We start from the raw sequence: 20,686 nt of genomic DNA, 5'->3' as shown, positions 1-20,686 counted from the left end.
TATATATATATATATATATATATATATATATATATATAAAGTGCTACGAGTTAGATCACATTTCATTAGAATAGTTGTAAAACAAAAACTGGGATATCGCGATGGGTAAGGGGTTGGAGCTTGATAGATAGTGCGAATTGTTTTAGGTCGGATACATTTCTTTTGACTTTGATAAACCAACCTAGAAGTGGCAGCAATATTCCATGCATGGGTAGAATTGTTTTTTTCTTTCTGTCTTCGATACATTCTGTTTCCCCGAAATGAAGTATCTTGTATTTTATTCTCATTTACAAAAAGGAACATTAAAAACTACCCTTCATACTCAAAAGAGATATAATCTTGAATTCAAGTATCCAAAAGAATGTGTTTTCTTTTTCCTTGTGCATTTTAACTTACTCGATTCGCAAGGAAAAGCGAAACTTACAATGGAATGTCACGTTTAAACTCCTATAAAGGTAGTGACGTGACTAAATCAATCAACAGAATCGACTTCCATTGGACAACGTGTCTGGACGGTTTTGGATCACGAAATCAGATAAATGAAATGAATTCGCTTTATAATAGGATATTGGTTTCGTGTTTGGAATTTCCTACTGACAGGAATTAATTGAAGAGAAAAAAAACGGATTTATATATGCGACATAAGTAAAAAACAAAAACAAAAAAAAATAAAAAACGGAAACGCGTTTTTTTTTCCAATAGCAGGTCAAAAAAATAAAGCTTAGGTTTGCGACATATTGTGGAATTCATTCGATACATAAAAAGGTTTATTTATGAGTGTATTCTTTGTCTATACAGTCACTGTCTAAGAACTATTCACATCTTTAAATATGATGCCTTAAAAACGTTTCCATACATTTTTCGTATGGAAACCATTATTGATAGTACACACATAAAACACTAATCACCGTCGAAGTAATCTTCTCCGGTTGTAATGCACCTTTTGTACCATTCCAACAACTCCTGGAAGGCCCCATGGAACCCCTCTTCTGTTAGCGTCACAGCCTCTTTCATCTCTTCAATTGTCTCATAATGAAAGCCTTTAAGGTTTTCCTTGAGCTTAGGGAATAACCAAAAGGCACAGGGAGCAATGCATGGGATATAGGAAAAGTTAGGATCTCTCTTGATGCCCAACTTGGCCAAATAGTCTGTCACAAAGATAGAACTCCATTGGGACAAACTTTGCGCAAATCTTCCACATCTTCAGTCCCTAGTAAATAATTGTGTTAACAGTTTTCACATTGACATCAAACTGTGCACTTATTTTTTCTATAGACACGACGGTTCTTATCCATGCAATTCTTTATTTGGCCAATAAAATCTGGTGTTATGACTACCTTACTCCTCGCACACCTCTCCCTTCCCTCACAGACATTCTTCATTTCTGGAATCGCTTATACTACGAAAAACTTATGATTGATTTATGCAATATAGTCCAGAAGCAGTTTGAAACATTCCATGTGTCTGTGGCATTTTTTCAAGATTAAAACATAATTTCATTGAATGTTATTCTTCTAAAGTATCCCCCCGTCCAGATTTTTGAAAATTTTCCAGCTGCCAAAATCAGGCTTTAGTAGGGTGTATTTCAATTTCTGTTCCTGAATAATAAAAGTAGGTCAGTATAGAAATAACATATAGAATTTCCAAGAGTTTACGACTGTTATCCGGAAGTTGGAAAGGATCGAAAATAAAATTAATAGACAAAAAACGTCTATTTTATTTAATGAAAATATTGTATATATATATATATATATATATATATATATATATATGTATATATATAAATATATATATATATATATATATATATATATATATATATATATAAATATATGTATATATGTATATACATAAATATATGTGTGTGTATATATATATATATATATATATATATATAAATAAATAAGGGAAATTTCTTTAAATAACGTTCTATTGTTAAAGTGATTTTTATTCAAGAAGTCTGAAGAAAGGCTGGTTATGTGAAAATTTTCAAACGCCATAATACTTAAAAATGTCCAACTAGTCCTGAAACAATTGTAACTTACAATGAAATACACTTTTTATTGCTATCAATTGCTTTTTTGAAGTCTTGGTTTTTTTAATACAGCATATATATGTATATATATATGTATATATATATATATATAAATATGTACATATATGTACATATATATGTATATATATACATATAAATCTATGCATATATAGATATATGTATATTTATATATATAAATTTATATATATATGTATATATATGTGTATATATATATGTGTATATATATAATATATGTATATATATAAGTATATGTATATATATAAATATATTTATATCTATAAATATATGTATATATATATAAATATATGTATATGTAAATAAATGTATGCATATATATATATATATATATATATATATATATATATATATACAAAAAGCCTGGCATAGACACTCTGATTTCTGACTTAAACGACTAACATCATTGCAGGATCATTTTAGCAGGTTCTTCAACATATGAAAAGAGCCACACCCATCATACCGAACACGAATGAAACACAACGCCCCCAAAAATACAGACAGCATCTATTAACATCTCTTCTCAAGATGCTGGAGGAAGTGTTTTGGAACTAATAACCAGTTATTAATTCAAACATTCATCCTGGACGATTGTAAGAAGAGACAAAGAAACGTAAGTATGGCGTGCAGTGATTACCAAATTGCATATGATAGATTTCCATGTATATGGCTACATATACAAAATGCATATGATCCCCACACGTAATGTCTGCAATGTCTAAATTTTTATAAAATCCATCAAGCAATTAAAGAGACCATAGTTGTACATAGAAAAACGTGGCAAATAACTATGACACTAAGCAACACTAACGAAACTATAAAAATCCCTAATATCAAAGTCGGAAGAGGAGCCTTCCTAGGGGATAACCTATCAGTTGTGTTTTAAAGCTATAAGCGTTATTTTCATTTTAAGCTATGAAAGTTACTTCGTGTTTGATTTTTATAAACCAAGATGGATGTATTTTATGCTTTGGTAAATCCAACACGTGGTCACTTTTGTAACAAGTTAAGATATACTGTGTATCTTATAACATATGTAATTAATCTCTTCGCCCGGTAATATGTTTCAACAAGACAACACTGAGTATATATATATATATATATATATATATATATATATATATATATATATATATATATATATATATCTATATATATATATATATATGTGTGTGTGTGTGTGTGTGTGTGTGTGTGTGTTATGCACGTAAGAATATTTAATAATAAATATAAATGAATAAATATCCCATAAAAAAATTAAGGGGTGACTCAATCATATATACATATATATTAAGGGAGGTTGCGTTTTATCAACACTGCTGGGGAGCCATGATTTAATATACTGTTTTGTTTTTAAATAATCGAAACAGTGTTTCATGGCAAACAACTGATGATCCCTTAAATTACCATTAGTACTATAGTGAATTCTATAGAGCAAGTCGATGCAGTGATTGCACATTATTAAATGAATTTCTGACTAAATAGTTTTCTTACGAATGTTAAAAAATAAAAATAAAATAGTTTTTCATAGTTTTAAAAGTTTAAAAACTTCCAAGACTATATGTTGAATATTTGAATATGTATGGCTAGGTTTCCTTCCATTTATTGAAATACTTTTCTGGTACCAAAGGTACTGAAATTTTATTTCACTGATAAAACATAAAACTAATTATATAAAATTATAACTTCTAATATGATCACTAAAACTAGATTGCAAGCTAGGTCTGGGCAGTCCTCAGAACTAATGAGTTCCCCTAGGGATTACCTCACAAGGAGGCCGGATAAATCCCGACAGGGTACAGACGGTGTCATTACTAATATAGAAATAGGAACACCTTCTTTCGAAGTGGCAAATGGGACTTGTCTGGTGGAAAATAATTTTAATGTTGCTCCTTGTGGAGCTTCATTATGTAAAGCTTATAATATTCTTATAACATCTGAAGAATATAAATCAAACGTGACTAAAAAAAATTATCCAGTCATTAATCATTCTAAAGATTTGTCATGTAGGTCAACCAATTTAGTCTACCTGTTGTCCTGTAAAAATTGTAATCTACAATACGTAGGAGAAACTGTAATGCCTCTGAATAAACATATGAATTTACATAAAACTATTACTAAGGGGTGTAGTCATGTTAAACACTTTAAAGAAACCAGTAGTCAGTTATCTTTTTCCGTACAAATTATTGAAAAATTTAAAGGTAATGGGGATAATAGTTTAGGAAATGTACGAAAAGGATATCCAAAAGATGCGTCAGGATAAGGAAGACGAAATAATTTTTAAAAAATGCGAGTAATTTATCAATATAGTTTGAATATTAAAGTTAAAAAATAACCTACACGATTCCGAAAATGTATATCCAGCTTTGCCTCGCTATGGTATTAGAGTTAGAACTTATGTAAGTAGAAATAATAGAGAATCAGTTATTTCATGCGAGGATATTTTAAATAAGCCTAAAGATATTATGATTAATCAAATTTCTGAGTCTTTCAGTTATGTTAGAAAACTGCTTAACCAAACAAAAACTAAGGGGTTGAAGGAAATAGCATCGAAAATATTATTTCACCGAATACAATATATAGGAAAGACTATTTTATTCAATGGTACGATTATATTCTGAATATAATCGACACTAAATTATATCAGCCACCTGTGAAAGGTATAAAAAAGAAACCTAGAAAGGCTCGTGTAGTTTTGTATGAAAATAGAGGTTTTGATGATATAAATTTACCAAAAATATTAAATAAACAAAAAAAACCCAAAACAATTACTACCAAATGAGCTACAGACAAAAGATCAAAACCAATAGTTACATATAAGCTTAGGCCAACTATACGTAATAAGTTTTATCAATTATAAAAAAGCATGGTAGAACATATAAATATAAATATTGTAAATATTCCAGAATATGAATGTAATTCCTCTCCTAATAATGAGATAAAACTATGAATGTAATTCCTCTCCTGTAATAATGAGATAAAACATGTAATTACAGGAAATGTAAAGATAGTAAAATAATTCTAAATCAAGAAAACTCCTTAGTAAAGGTCCCAATTATAGGGAACATAAATGCCTAAATTACACTAAATGCGTTAAAGAAATAACTAAAGCAATAGGTTTTATTGTGTCTATGGGAAATTATTATAAATTAGCAGAGCCTACGTTTCATGCATGGAAAAATAATATACTTGACTGCGTAAATGAAAAGGTTAAACGTATAAAAAAAAATTTAAACCCTAAAAAACTAATACTTTTCTGAAAAATTCAGAAATACTGGAGAGACTTAAAATACCTCAGGATTAGTTTGTAATAGTTCCTATTGATAAAGTGGCAAACAATATAGCTTTTATATGTAAAAAATATTACATACAATGTTTATTAATAGAAGTAGGAATTATAGGTAAGGTTTCAGATATCTATAAAGGAAGTAATATTAATTTAGATAGCATTATTTTGAATAATAGTATTATTACTGAAAAAGTAGGATAAACGTTAGAAGAAAAAACAAACAAACAAAAAACTTCCATGTATGTATTGGATACGTAAAACGCACAAAAATCCAGATAGCGCTAGGTTTATTGTAGGTTCAAAGACGTGCATTACTAAACCTTTAAGTAAAGCTATATCTAACGTATTTAAACTAATTATAAATCAAATAAATAATTTCCACCAGAAAAGAAAATTTTATAGTAATATAAATCTATTTTGGGTGGCAAATAATTCACAAAGAAAAATTAGACAAAATAAACTCTAGAATAAAAACAAAATCTAAAGCGACTTATGATTTTAGTACGCTATATACTAAGATTCCACATGAAAAACTTATAATGGAACACGTACATCAAGTCTGTTGCCAAGGTCGCTGGAAAGATGGTGGGATCCTTCTGCCGCCCCAGAAGATATCTCACTACTGATGGAATTCTCTATCTATATAAAAGCCAAGTACACCCAAGGATTGAATACTGCTGCCACATCTGGAAGGAGCTGCTAAAAGAGGCTATCCTGCCTTGACAGACTACAAAATAGACTTCGTGGCTTAGTGGGGGATACCCTTTCTCTTCCCTGCAACCTCTCTCCCACAAAAAAGACGTTGCGAGCCTATCTTTGTTTTATCGTTATTACCATGGCAGGTGCTCGTCTCTGGTTCCCCCCCTCGCCAATCTTTCATGATAAACACCCGACTAGCTGAAACCACTGTCAAAAAATTTCCCCGCTCTTTATCTGCGCCTAAATCAAAACGTAGATTCAATGAACAAAGCTTCTTTCTTAGAAGTGCACGCGTGTGAAACTCTCTACCGATTGCCTGTTTCCCTCCTGACTTCAACATGGATGTCTTCAAGTCCAACATAAAGAAATTCCTGATGAACCGCCCCCTAAGTAATGACACTTTATCAAATCTCCAATACTAATGAATACTGCAACACTATCCCATTGATTAGTGTACACAAATAACCCTTATCCCCGAGTCACTTCTGGGCCTTGATAAGTGGTGACCTTCGTGTAAAAAAATTAAATGATACTTTAGATTAAGCTTTTGAAGGTGGTAAAGGTAAATATATAGACTTTTCAAACTCTAAAGCTTTCTGGTGTAAAAATAAAAACAGCAAAACTAGTGTTTCTAAAGGTATTTTAAAAATACTTATAAGTCATCTTATTAAAGAATGTTATTTTCAAATAGGAAATAAAATATTACTCCAAACCATAGATATCCCAATGGGATTGGATCCTGCACCATTTGGGGCAAATCTGTATTTACATAGACTCGAATATATATATATATATATATATATATATATATATATATATATATATTATATATATGTCATCACAAATAAAAATGATATATATAAAACATCATTTTCATGGGTGTAGGAGATTTATAGATGACCTTATACACATAAACGATAACGATGAATTCGAAAAAATAAACATCTTATATATCCAAAGTTAGTATTGAATTGTGAACATAGAGGACAACAGGCTACATTTCTGGATTTAGATATAAAAACTGAGGATGAAATTTTTCTTTATAAAATATTTGATAAAAGAAACTCTTTCTCCTTTCAAATAGTACGTATGCCGCATAAAGATAGTACCTGCCCTGTTTTTATGTTTTATGAAACCATTGTGTCAGAGTTTTTGAGAATAGCTCTCGTTACTTTAAAATTATTAGATTTTATACGCCCAGTTTCTAGCTTAGTAATAAGGATGGTAAAACAAGGTGAGGATAAAACTAAATATTTAAACAGTAAATAAGAATGTAAATATCAGAGTAGGAGGTGATAAGTAGTCAAATGGATTAATTCTAATCTTATAAATACAAGACTGGTAAATCAAAAATATTTTGAATTTAGAAACAGATAAATCTCACAAGTTAGGCATTCATTTTTATAACATGAATAGGCTAGCCAAATAAATTAAGAATAGAAAACTAGATCTAATATCTGTAAAATATTTTCTTCTTAAGATTAAGGGAGTGGTGTTTGATCAACACTGCTGGGGAGCCATGATTTAATATACTATTTTGTTTTTAAATCACCGAAACAGTGTTTCATGGTAAACAACTGATTATCCCTTAAATTACCATTGGTACTATAGTGAATTCGAGAGAGCAAGTTGATGCAGTTATTGTAGGTTATTAAATGACTTGCTGACTAAATAGTTTTCTAACGAATGATAAAAAAATAAAAATTTAATAGTTTTTTTTTGTATAGTTTTAAAGGTTAAAAAACTTGAAAAGAGTGGTTTTTGAAGGTTATTACAATGCAGTCTTGTAAGAGTACACTTTTGAGTACGAAACAAGAACGTTAAGCCGAGGAGTTTGAATGAAGTACTTTCAGGTAATGTATCTTTAGTCATAGCTATTTGCGGTTTAGAAACTTTCTTGTAATTATGAAAAAAAAAGGAGTTTAGTCTTGATAGTATTAAGTATTACCCTTGAGTGGACGTCGGGTCTTGTTAGATCGTGACTCCCTGGTAAAAACAAATTAAAAACAACAAAACAAAAAAAAAACTGAGCTTTAACATTTGTATGAGAAGAATGTAAATATGTTTTATGTCTCTACAAAAAGCGGGGTGTTTTAGCATAAACCTGTCTGAGTTGTGCCCATCAGGTTTGGTTTAATTGTTTAGTTTTACGGCATATAAAATATTTTCACATAATTTAATGTCGAATCCGGTTATACTCTAGATTACAATCAAAAGTTATGATACCTTAAAGCAATAAGTTTAACAACATGTAAAAATGTAAAAGTTTATTCAGCTTTTCTCTCATTTTATTTTCTGTGCATTAAAAGTCTCTCTTATTCCGTTTTACACCGGTTAAGCAACGTGAGCCTTGTAAGTATCAGATAGAAGGCCGTTTGAAAAAAAAAACTATTCTTTGTGTTCTTGCAAGAACTGAAAAATCTAACGTCGCCATCTAATCTGATTGTGGCATATACATTCGACTGATAACAATTCATTGAATCGATATTCCCTAGACACTTTTTTTCTTCAGAATAATCAAGACGTAAATACCTCTTCGCCTCCTCGTGTTTTATTTCACCTTGAAGTAAAACATTCCAAACTTCTGATCTCTGAAATATTCACTTACAAAGGCTATTATGGCTTCAGTAATACTTAATTCGATTTTCTTGCTTTCCAGCTAATATGCAAATTTCATTATTTTGAAGTACGGAGAGGAATCCGGAAGGAAACAGTTAATTGAATTAATTATACAGTGAATGTTATCCAAAATACACAGTTTACATGGATTTGCTTTGGAAATAATTGCGAATGGTTAAATATGAATGTCGTACATTTACATGCATTTTTATCCGAAGTAAAAAAAACATGAATAAATTAATATGAATGTCGTACATTTACATGCATTTTTATCCGAAGAAAAAAAACATGAATAAATTAATAATGAATAACAAAAAATATATAATGATTGATAACTACAATAAAGAGTTTCCTTATCTTTAAAGATTGTGGGTTTAATTTAGAATTAAGCTGGATTTAAAATTTAAAAAACTTGTTAAAAAAATTTGAAGTTTTGCCTGAAAGTACAAATTTTTACTATATTGTTTAACATTCAAATATTTCATTAAAATGTGCATTCAACAAAATTCATATTCTGAAACGTTTTGCTAAATCTCATTAAACTAAGTTCACACGAAAAATATGTTTTTAACCATTAAATTGTGTAACAATGTATGAGCATCGCTTCGATAAAAAAAAAAGACTAAACAAGAATATTTCTAATTCAAAGATAATAAAAATAACTAGTTTTTACTCCTTTCACTGCATAAATATAGGAAAAATTTGCTGGGAGAAATCCCGAATTAGTTAAAATAATACAAATTTAAAGCTAATAGGATAAATATCATCAAAAGTCGCATGATGCATGAACCGGTATTTTTCGGGTCGTTAATCATACTACACCATAAAGAGAGTCCGGAAAAGGAGAACAATTATACGATCCTTTAGTTTGAATTGTAAACCGAATCTAACTATATTGTTCAGATCTTCTGTAATACGTATATAAACAAATACTACACTCTTAATGTTTTTATGTCGGGGTTATTTCTCCTAAAGTTACGGCACAAATACACACACATAAATTCAAAGATGGCGTAAGTAAAAAATAAAAACAAAAATAAAAACAAAAATAAAAACAAAAATAAAAACAAAAATAAAAACAAATTGCAAATTCTCTTCGATTTTCGGATTTTGTAATCATGCCTATATTCCTTTATTTCCTTTTAATGTTGATGAGTTCTATTCTTCTGATTAGTAAGAGCAGAATAAATTCAAACATTGACAGAATAATTACATGAATGATTCTACGCTACGAAACAGGTGCTGTAAAGAATTAATAATGTTAACATACTAAAAGAGATAAACGGTAAAATGACAAAATTTTGAAATTTGATATATATATATAAATATATATATATATAGGTTGAAATATATATATATATATATTTATATATATATATAAGTTGAAATATATGTAGGTTGAATTTTACAATAAAATTTATTGTTCGACTGAATACTCCAGAAAATAATTTAAAAACTCCTTATTCCGCAGAGTTTCTAAGAATGTTGTTCTTGCTTTTATTCTCATCAGAGGACAGAAAGAAATCAGCAAATTATATTTGTAGCAATGCTAGAATTTGATTGTTCTGACATTAAATGTAATCGCAATTTATTATAGTTTTTAATTGGAAAGATGTACATGAAAACAACGAGTGAAAAATATAAGAGGTGTAAGATTCTTTCAAGATAATCCATAGGCGAAAATAAATCTTTAGAATTAATCAAATCCAAATTTAAATCTAATTGATTAGAATTAGTCCGGTTGGAAAATTTTCAACGCAGCTTAAATTCTGGAAATTGTTTTTGTGGATAGTGCAGTAGTCAAAGTTGAGTGGATTCGAGAAATGAGATTGATAGAAAAACCAACATGTCATTTCCCATAGGTGGCTTAATTAGAAATGACGATTTCAGACTTAATTTTTAAGAATTAAGTTCAGCCTACAAGATTTCAGAACGTGCATGTTTCAATTATTACGACAGGAAATGATTTAGACAGATGAAAATAATTATTTCTGCAAGTTACAAGTTGACTGCCAATATTAAAAGGGTGAATCTTAGGTACGGGCAAAATTAGGTACGGGTCGATGCTCAAAATGTATAAACATTTTGACCCCTTCCTTTACTTAAAAAAACACTAAAAATATGGAAATTAACCTATTTTAATGAAAATTTCAGTATTTATCAAATAATGATCGCGGAATATAATGAACTAATTATTTTTATTTAAATCTTTGCTTTTTTATATAAATAAAACATCGTAATTTATAACAATAAAAATAAAATTATTTTTATAAGAACATTACAAAAAAAGCCCCTAAATCCATATTAAGGAATTCTATAGAACTCGAAGAAAATGAATTTCTCTAAATACCGATATTACAATTGCATTAAGCATTGCTTATTTAATATTTTCACACACAAAAAATTATAATGGCAAAAAATATTTCTACTTTTTTTTTTAATTACGGGTTTCGCATAATTTTTATATGCAAGATTTTAATAAATTCCTTGCTCGCAAGAATGTGAAACTTTCGGGGTAACATATTTTTTTTTTATATAATATTGAACAATAATTAAAACAAATTAATTTAAAAACAGGAACATAGAAAAATAATTCGATAAAAAAATCTAAAAATTAATACAAATGTTCAGAAAAGAAATGTACGAATGCGCGCCGGGAGGGGGGGGGGACAGAACATCCCCCTTTTTAATTACATGACGTCATTTTCATAGTTTTTCGACTGCCTGAAATTTTGGGCCTGCGTAATTTTCGTGTTTACAAAATTTTAGTTTGTTGCGCTTTGCGAACACCAGAATTACTCGATTTTTGGGATAATTAATTTATGTTTTGTACAAACAAGGTATTTTTTTTATTAATTCAATATCTTAGGACTTTACTTTACTAATTATCTTTGAAATAGACCCAGTAAGCTAATACTTATCTTCAAAAGGATTTTTACAATGAATTTATTTAACTTCAAATTTTAGCTGAATTGGTTAGCTCGCAGTGAAAAAATTTTTCATAACTTTTATTTTTCACGTGTACGATAATTTTTTTTTACCTTTTGGAAATTAAGTTTAGTCCTTAATCTTTCAAATACAATCAAAAAGTAGTCGAAAACCTACAAAAAATTATGATAAATCGGCTTTCCAAACTAGGTATGCCATTTTTGTCCGTCCATTTTTGCCCGTACCTAGTGGATGTAAAGATAAGAATGTTTTAAGCGGAGCAAAATCTTAGCTTATTGGTAAATAGTAATGATGATGATGCTGCTGATAATGATGATGGTAACATTACTACTACTATTACTACTACTATTACTACTACTATTACTACTACTACTACTACTACTAATAATAAAATAATGAAAATAATGTAATACTACCCTATGCGACGAAGGCCATCAACTCCCCATATTTCCTCCTATAACACAGAACACGCTAGGTAACATACAGATATATGTGCATGAGGTCTCCAAGCTAATCAAGAACCTTGATTCCATCCCAATTATAGTGTTAAAAAAGCTTCAACCAGAACTTGCTCCCATACTTACGAAACTGTTTAAACGTTGCCTTAAGGAGAAGTGCTTTCCAACACCTTGGAAAACCTCATCAGTATGCCCTGTATTTAAGAACTCGTGTGATAAGTCATCTTCCTCTCAGTACAGACCAATAAGTCTCCTGTGTGTCATGAGTAAATTGCTGGAATCCATATTAAATAGAGAAATAGTCAACTACCTCAGCAGAAATAACCTTCTTAGTGACATGCAATATAGTTTCCGTTCTGCAAGATCTACCGCAGATGTGCTAACGGTTATCGCATAGGATTAGTGAATCTCTTGACAAAGGCTTCCTTTCCAGGGCAATTGCTCTTGACATATCAAAGGCCTTCGACAAAGTATGGCATAAAGGCCTACTTCACAAGATCTCCAGCTACGGTATAACTGGAAATATTCTCTCTATCATTAAATCATTTCTCTCTGATAGGCTCATAAGAGTAGTGGTTGATGGACAAAAATCGGAGGCCTGCCATATAAATGCTGGAGTCCCTCAAGGGTCCATCCTGGGCCCAACTCTCTTACTGATCTACATCAATGATCTCCCTAAACACATACTTAAATCATTCGTTGAAATCTATGCTGATGACACGACCATCTACAGCGATACATCAAAGGCCGTAAATGACAAAGCTCTCTGATTCTCTCTCCTCTGATCTGGAACGAGTGGTTCAGTGGGGGAAGATGTGGCTGGTTACCTTTAATGCATCTAAAACCAAGCTCCTATTTTTACATCATCAACGCTCTTATCCCCATCTGGCATCAATTGAAATGGATGGCTCTCGTCTCGCCTTCGGATCACCTTTGAAAGAGTTTTCATGCAAGCTGCAATTTTATGCCGGTTCGTTTTTATTATTTTTTTTACATCTACATTTTTTCACTCGTCGTCTTTTTTTTTTTAAGGATATGTACATTTTTGCAATTTATGACTATAATAAATTGCAGTTTCATTTAATGCCGTAACCAGCAAATTTTGGCATTGCTACAAATATAATTTGCTGATTTCTTTCTGTCCTCTGATTAGAAGAATAGCAAGAATAGCATTCTTTGAAACTCCGCGGAATAAGGACTTTGTAAATTGTTTTTTGAAGAATTCAGTCGAAACATAAATTTTATTGTAAATTTCAACTTACAGTTTTAATTTCTTTTCTCTCGTAATAAGCTTTTCTCTATTACTTGTGTATTGAGCTTTTGTATATGGTTGGGATTAAAATAGTATATATAAATACTTTGTATGTATATTAGATCGAAGTTTCCCATTGTTTATATCAGGTAAATATTCTCCTTCACGCTCTCTCTCTATATATATATATGTATATATTTCTACTTTTTAATGATACATGATATATACCAACCTGAATGCTGGGAACAAACTCTTATAAATCCACAAAAAATAAACATCATTCATTTACCACACATATCAGACAATTGTTTCAGCTTACCACCAAGATATTTATAATGTTCATAATGTATGTAGTTATGTTTTCTTGGGTAGGTAATCGTCAGTACTAATGTATAAAAATTAATAAACAGGAAAACCTTGTTGCATTCCACATTCAATTGTATAATCTGTATAATTTAAGACATCATTTAAACCGTGAGCATTAAATCACGAAATGTAATGCATATATAGGCATCAAGATTGAGCATAAAAATCTTCTAGAATCGAGTTTGGCTTAAAATATGATTTCTTACATACGTATTTATTTGGATTTGGAATGTAAAATGTGTTACATTTTATGTAAATCAATACATTCACATGATTGGATTATTAAAAAGCATCAATGTAAATGCTTCACTTAATAAAAAATTAACATGGGAACTTGTAAGCAAATTGTTGGTATTTACCAATAGCTAAGTTTAGTTGGGCTGTTTTCATAAATAAAAAGTTTTGGTATAGTTGGATATGCATTGTACAGTGGTATTATAAAGAGACGTTGACGTTTTCACCATAAGGTCGGTCCTAGGTCACGGGGGCAGTTATGATGTTTTATTAAGACGTCGCAAGACGTGAAAGAAAGACAAAGAAAAAACATACGACTTGTTATAAATAATAAGACTAAGTGTATTACAAAAAAGATATAATAAAACACTAATTCCTTGTTACACCAAGTCGTTTGAGTGTGAACACTGTAAAAGCTCGTGTTTGTGATCGTGGTGGTGGTGGTAGATGCGGCGTGTAGATGAGGGGTGGTAGGTGCGGTCGGCACGTCTATATCTCTCTCCGACTTTTCTCTCTGACTGTCCGCTCGTAAAAAACCCCGTATTTTATATATTTTTGGCTAGCCTGTCGCACACTGCCTTTGACATGAGGCTGCTGATACACAAGATATTACTCTTCCATTCATACGTATTAAGTGTTTCAACCGGTCAATTATTCGGATCGCTCGACCGACATTCAATACCGTATTTATACCTATCCAATGTCGACCCGTTCAACTTTTCTATTGTTTTCTCCGATCTATTTTTAGCGATGATTTTCTGTTTACAAAACTTTGGCTTTCCTCTTGTTTACGTTCAATTCTTTTATTTATCTACCAACTGGTATCAGTAATTCTAAAACCCACAAGACAATTTCGATTTCTCGTCCCGCACTTTCCAATTCTTTTAACTTAGACGCTTTACAGAGTTACAGACGTTATTAGCACGAAATTATTTACAGTTACAGACGTGGTTAGCACAAAAGATATGAGAATTGGTGAAAAGACGCGTGCATGATGAATATAAGACACTTATTTCACCACAAACTATTTCGGTCTGATCAGAACTATGGCGTTAAAATAGTTTGACAGTCAGTGAATCCCGAATTCACGGCAACGGAGACTCCAATTACGGGATGTTTGGAAGATCTAGAGTTAACATGTGAGCTGTGCGAAATAACCAAGGTGGTGCAAGCACTGCAACTACCATTAAAATATGCGACTTGGGAAACATCAGTATCTTTCATAAAAAAAGGAAAATATGGAGAAATACTGTCGTCAAGTTATGGAGAAGACTAAAGTTCAATTCAGTTAAATTTTCTGTTTTTAAACGAATTATTTCAAATGCGATTCGTTTGTATTTTCTAAAGAAGAAATCGTCGCTTTTAGAAAAAGAACTTAAATTGCGATACAGTTGTATTGTTTTTTTTTAAACAAGAAAGTTGTCGCTTTTATAAGACGAACTTAAAATGCGATTCGGTTATATTTTCTAAAAACATTGCTTTTAAATAAAAAATTTTAAACGCGATTCGGTTATATTTTCTGAACAACGTTGTCGCTTTTACATGAAGAATTTTAAATGCGATTCGGCCGAATTTTCTGGAGAAAAATCATCGCTTTTGACTGAAAAATTTAAAATGCTATTCGGGTGGATTTTCTAAAATGAAGTCGTCGCTTTTAAATGAAGAATTTAAAATGCTATTTGGTTGTGTTTTCTGAAAAAGGCCATCGCTCGTATATGACGGACTTAAAATAAAATTAAGCCGATTTTTTTATTAGGTGTCGTCGTGTAGTGAGTATTAGCTGTGTGTTTAGCCGTGTAGTGAATGTTAGCTGTGTGCATAAATATAAAAATATGCATAATAAAAAATATGCATCAATATATAAATATGCATTTATATAAAATATGCATAAATATATAAATATGCATTTATATAAAAATATGCATAAAGAAACCTGGTTTGAAAAAGGAGACTGGGATCAAGGCCAATAATGAAGGCCGTGAAAGCACAATGAAACAGTCTATATGCATTCATAGAAAGAGAGAAAAACATGATTTATTAGAAAGATCGTGATATATAAGGTGATTATTTGACATGTTTTTAGTAAATGTGATGGCTTAAGCAATTGTATTCTTAGTATCGTCCGTATAATTAGTAACTGATAAAGTACTAGCAGTAACTGATAAAGTACCAAATAGAATAGATGGGTATATATGCTGATGACACCAAGCTCTATAAAAGACACAACAGGAAAATAAATGAACACAAAGCTAAGGAAATTGCAGAAACACTAGAGGATGACCTCCAATCTGTTATAGAATGGGGTCAAAAATCGATATTCACATTCAATGCTGCCAAGACTTAACTTGTTTCCTTCAATAATTACAAGAAACCTTCTCTGCCACCAATAGTAATGGCCAAAGACTCTTTATCTGAAAGTACATATTTTAAACTCCTCGGCGTAACGTTCACAGGAAACATAAGTTGGAACAATTACATTGAAAGCATTGCCAGGAGCGCTGCGAAAAAGGTAGGTACTCTGTAACGTACTAGAAAGCTACTAACGCCCGAATTTATTCTGTACCTCTATAAGGCCACCATTCGCCCATATATAGAGTATTGTTGCCATATTTGGGCTGGTGCATCTGCTACTAGTCTCTCGCTCCTAGAAAAGGTTTAAAAGAGCTTTTTAGAAGTTGCTTTCCCCTGAAAATATCCTGTACCTCTTCAGGGCCACCATTCGCCCATATATAGAGTATTGTTGAAACATTTGGGCTGGTACATCTGCTACTAGCCTCTCACCCCTGGACAGGGTTCAAAAGAGAGGCACCAAACTGAACAGGCCCTGAACTGGCATCCAAGCTTCAACCTATAGACGAAATGTTGCATTCCTATGCCTGTTCTACAAGTATTTTAATGGTAGAGGACGTGACGAACTACAAGCCCTTGTATCCCCTCGACGGAAATACTCCCGGCAAAATCGACAATCAGCAAAATCCCACCCTTACACAGTAGAGATCCTAGATGTAAGGCCTTCTACTGTAATAGCTTCTTCCCCTGCTAGACTTTGAAACTCCCTTCCGAGTTCCTGCTTTCCCAACTGTACTGACATGCAGGAGTTCAAGTGTAATGTGAACATACATCTTACTGCTCAACTCCCCGCATAGTATCCCTGCAACTTATCTCCCCGATAGTAGCCCCCTACATCAAAGTGGCACTGTGCCACTTATAATGAAAAAAAATGTTTCAGAATTTTTGAGATGAGAATTGATAATTATTTACAGTTATATCATTCGGATTACTGTTCTAATCTTGGGTGTTATTTGCATAACGTTTCGCCTAATATAGCATCACCCCCACACATATATACACAGGCATACATACAGATATATACGTGGAAATATATTATATGTAGTAATAAGTTGTTATCTATAGTGATAGATGTAAAACCACACATCTAAAAACACAAGAATTTGAGGCTCGGAATATTCATGCTAGAATTGTCCATACAACGGATAAAGTACTAAGGAATAATATTTTTTATGGAAGTCCCATATAACACCTGCATCGACTAAAACGTTGTGCGATTAACACCTACAGTAATAATAGTTCGAAGAATACAATTGATAGAAACTATCAAAATACAAATGATAGAAATTATCAAAATACAAATGATAGAGATTATCAAAATACACAGGATAGAAACTATCAAAATACAAATACAAATGATAGAAATTATGAAAATACAAATGATAGAAATTATCAAAATACCAATGATAGAAACTATCAAAATAGAAATTATAGAAATTATCAAAATACAAATGATAGAAACTATCAAAATACAAATGATAGAAATTATAAAAATACAAATGATAGAAATTATCAAAATACAAATGATAGAAATTATCAAAATAAAAATGATAGAAACTATCAAAATACAAATGATAGAAATTATCAAAATACAAATGATAGAAACTATCAAAATACAAATGATAGAAATTATCAAAATACAAATGATAGAAATTATCAAAATACAAATGATAGAAACTATCAAAATACAAATGATAGAAATTATCAAAATACAAATGATAGAAATTATCAAAATACAAATGATAGAAATTATCAAAAAAAAATGATAGAAACTATCAAAATGGAAATGATAGAAATTATCAAAATACAAATGATAAAAACTATCAAAATACAAATGATAGAAATTATCAAAATACAAATGATAGAAATTATCAAAATACAAATGATAAAAACTATCAAAATACAAATGATAAAAACTATCAAAATACAAATGATAGAAATTATGAAAATACAAATGATAGATATTATCAAAATACAAATGATAGAAATTATCAAAATACAAATGATAGATATTATTAAAATACAAATGATAGAAACTATCAAAATACAAATGATAGAAATTATCAAAATACAAATGATAGAAATTATCAAAATACAAATGATAGAAATTATTAAAATACAAATGATAGAAACTATCAAAATACAAATGATAGAAACTATCAAAATACAAATGATAGAAATTATCAAAATAAAAATTATAGAAATTATCAAAATACAAATGATAAAAACTATCAAAATAAAAATGATAGAAATGATCAAAATACAAATGATAGAAATTATCAAAATAAAAATGATAGAAACTATCAAAATGGAAATGATAGAAATTATCAAAATACAAATGATAAAAACTATCAAAATACAAATGATAGAAATTATCAAAATACAAATGATAGAAATTATCAAAATACAAATGATAAACACTATCAAAATACAAATGATAAAAACTATCAAAATACAAATGATAGAAATTATGAAAATACAAATGATAGATATTATCAAAATACAAATGATAGAAATTATCAAAATACAAATGATAGATATTATTAAAATACAAATGATAGAAACTATCAAAATACAAATGATAGAAATTATCAAAATACAAATGATAGAAATTATCAAAATACAAATGATAGAAATTATTAAAATACAAATGATAGAAACTATCAAAATACAAATGATAGAAACTATCAAAATACAAATGATAGAAATTATCAAAATACAAATGATAGAAACTATCAAAATACAAATGATAGAAACTATCAAAATACAAATGATAGAAACTATCAAAATAGAAATTCTAGAAATTATCAAAATACAAATGATAAAAACTATCAAAATAAAAATGATAGAAATGATCAAAATACAAATGATAGAAACTATCAAAATACAAATGATAGAAATTATCAAAATACAAATGATAGATATTATCAAAATACAAATGATAGAAACTATCAAAATACAAATGATAGAAATTATCAAAATACTAATGATAAAAACTATCAAAATACAAATGATAGAAATTATCAAAATACAAATGATAGAACTTATCAAAATACAAATGATAAAAACTATCAAAATACAAATGATAAAAACTATCAAAATACAAATGATAGAAATTATGAAAATACAAATGATAGATATTATCAAAATACAAATGATAGAAATTATCAAAATACAAATGATAGATATTATTAAAATACAAATGATAAAAACTATCAAAATACAAATGATAGAAATTATCAGAATACAAATGATAGAAATTATCAAAATACAAATGATAAAAACTCTCAAAATACAAATGATAGAAATTATCAAAATACAAATGATAAAAACTATCAAAATAAAAATGATAGATATTATCAAAATACAAATGATAGAAACTATCAAAATACAAATGATAGAAATTATAAAAATACAAATGATAGAAATTATCAAAATACAAATGATAGAAATTATCAAAATAAAAATGATAGAAACTATCAAAATACAAATGATAGAAATTATCAAAATACAAATGATAGAAACTATCAAAATACAAATGATAGAAATTATCAAAATACAAATGATAGAAATTATCAAAATACAAATGATAGAAACTATCAAAATACAAATGATAGAAATTATCAAAATACAAATGATAGAAATTATCAAAATACAAATGATAGAAATTATCAAAAAAAAATGATAGAAACTATCAAAATGGAAATGATAGAAATTATCAAAATACAAATGATAAAAACTATCAAAATACAAATGATAGAAATTATCAAAATACAAATGATAGAAATTATCAAAATACAAATGATAAAAACTATCAAAATACAAATGATAAAAACTATCAAAATACAAATGATAGAAATTATGAAAATACAAATGATAGATATTATCAAAATACAAATGATAGAAATTATCAAAATACAAATGATAGATATTATTAAAATACAAATGATAGAAACTATCAAAATACAAATGATAGAAATTATCAAAATACAAATGATAGAAATTATCAAAATACAAATGATAGAAATTATTAAAATACAAATGATAGAAACTATCAAAATACAAATGATAGAAACTATCAAAATACAAATGATAGAAATTATCAAAATAAAAATTATAGAAATTATCAAAATACAAATGATAAAAACTATCAAAATAAAAATGATAGAAATGATCAAAATACAAATGATAGAAATTATCAAAATAAAAATGATAGAAACTATCAAAATGGAAATGATAGAAATTATCAAAATACAAATGATAAAAACTATCAAAATACAAATGATAGAAATTATCAAAATACAAATGATAGAAATTATCAAAATACAAATGATAAACACTATCAAAATACAAATGATAAAAACTATCAAAATACAAATGATAGAAATTATGAAAATACA

Source organism: Euprymna scolopes, chromosome 17, assembly GCF_053919585.1.
Source record: "Euprymna scolopes isolate OS-2025 chromosome 17, ASM5391958v1, whole genome shotgun sequence".
NCBI lineage: Eukaryota > Metazoa > Mollusca > Cephalopoda > Sepiida > Sepiolidae > Euprymna > Euprymna scolopes.
The sequence above is the reverse complement of the archived record's forward strand: the minus strand, read 5'-3'. Positions refer to the sequence as shown.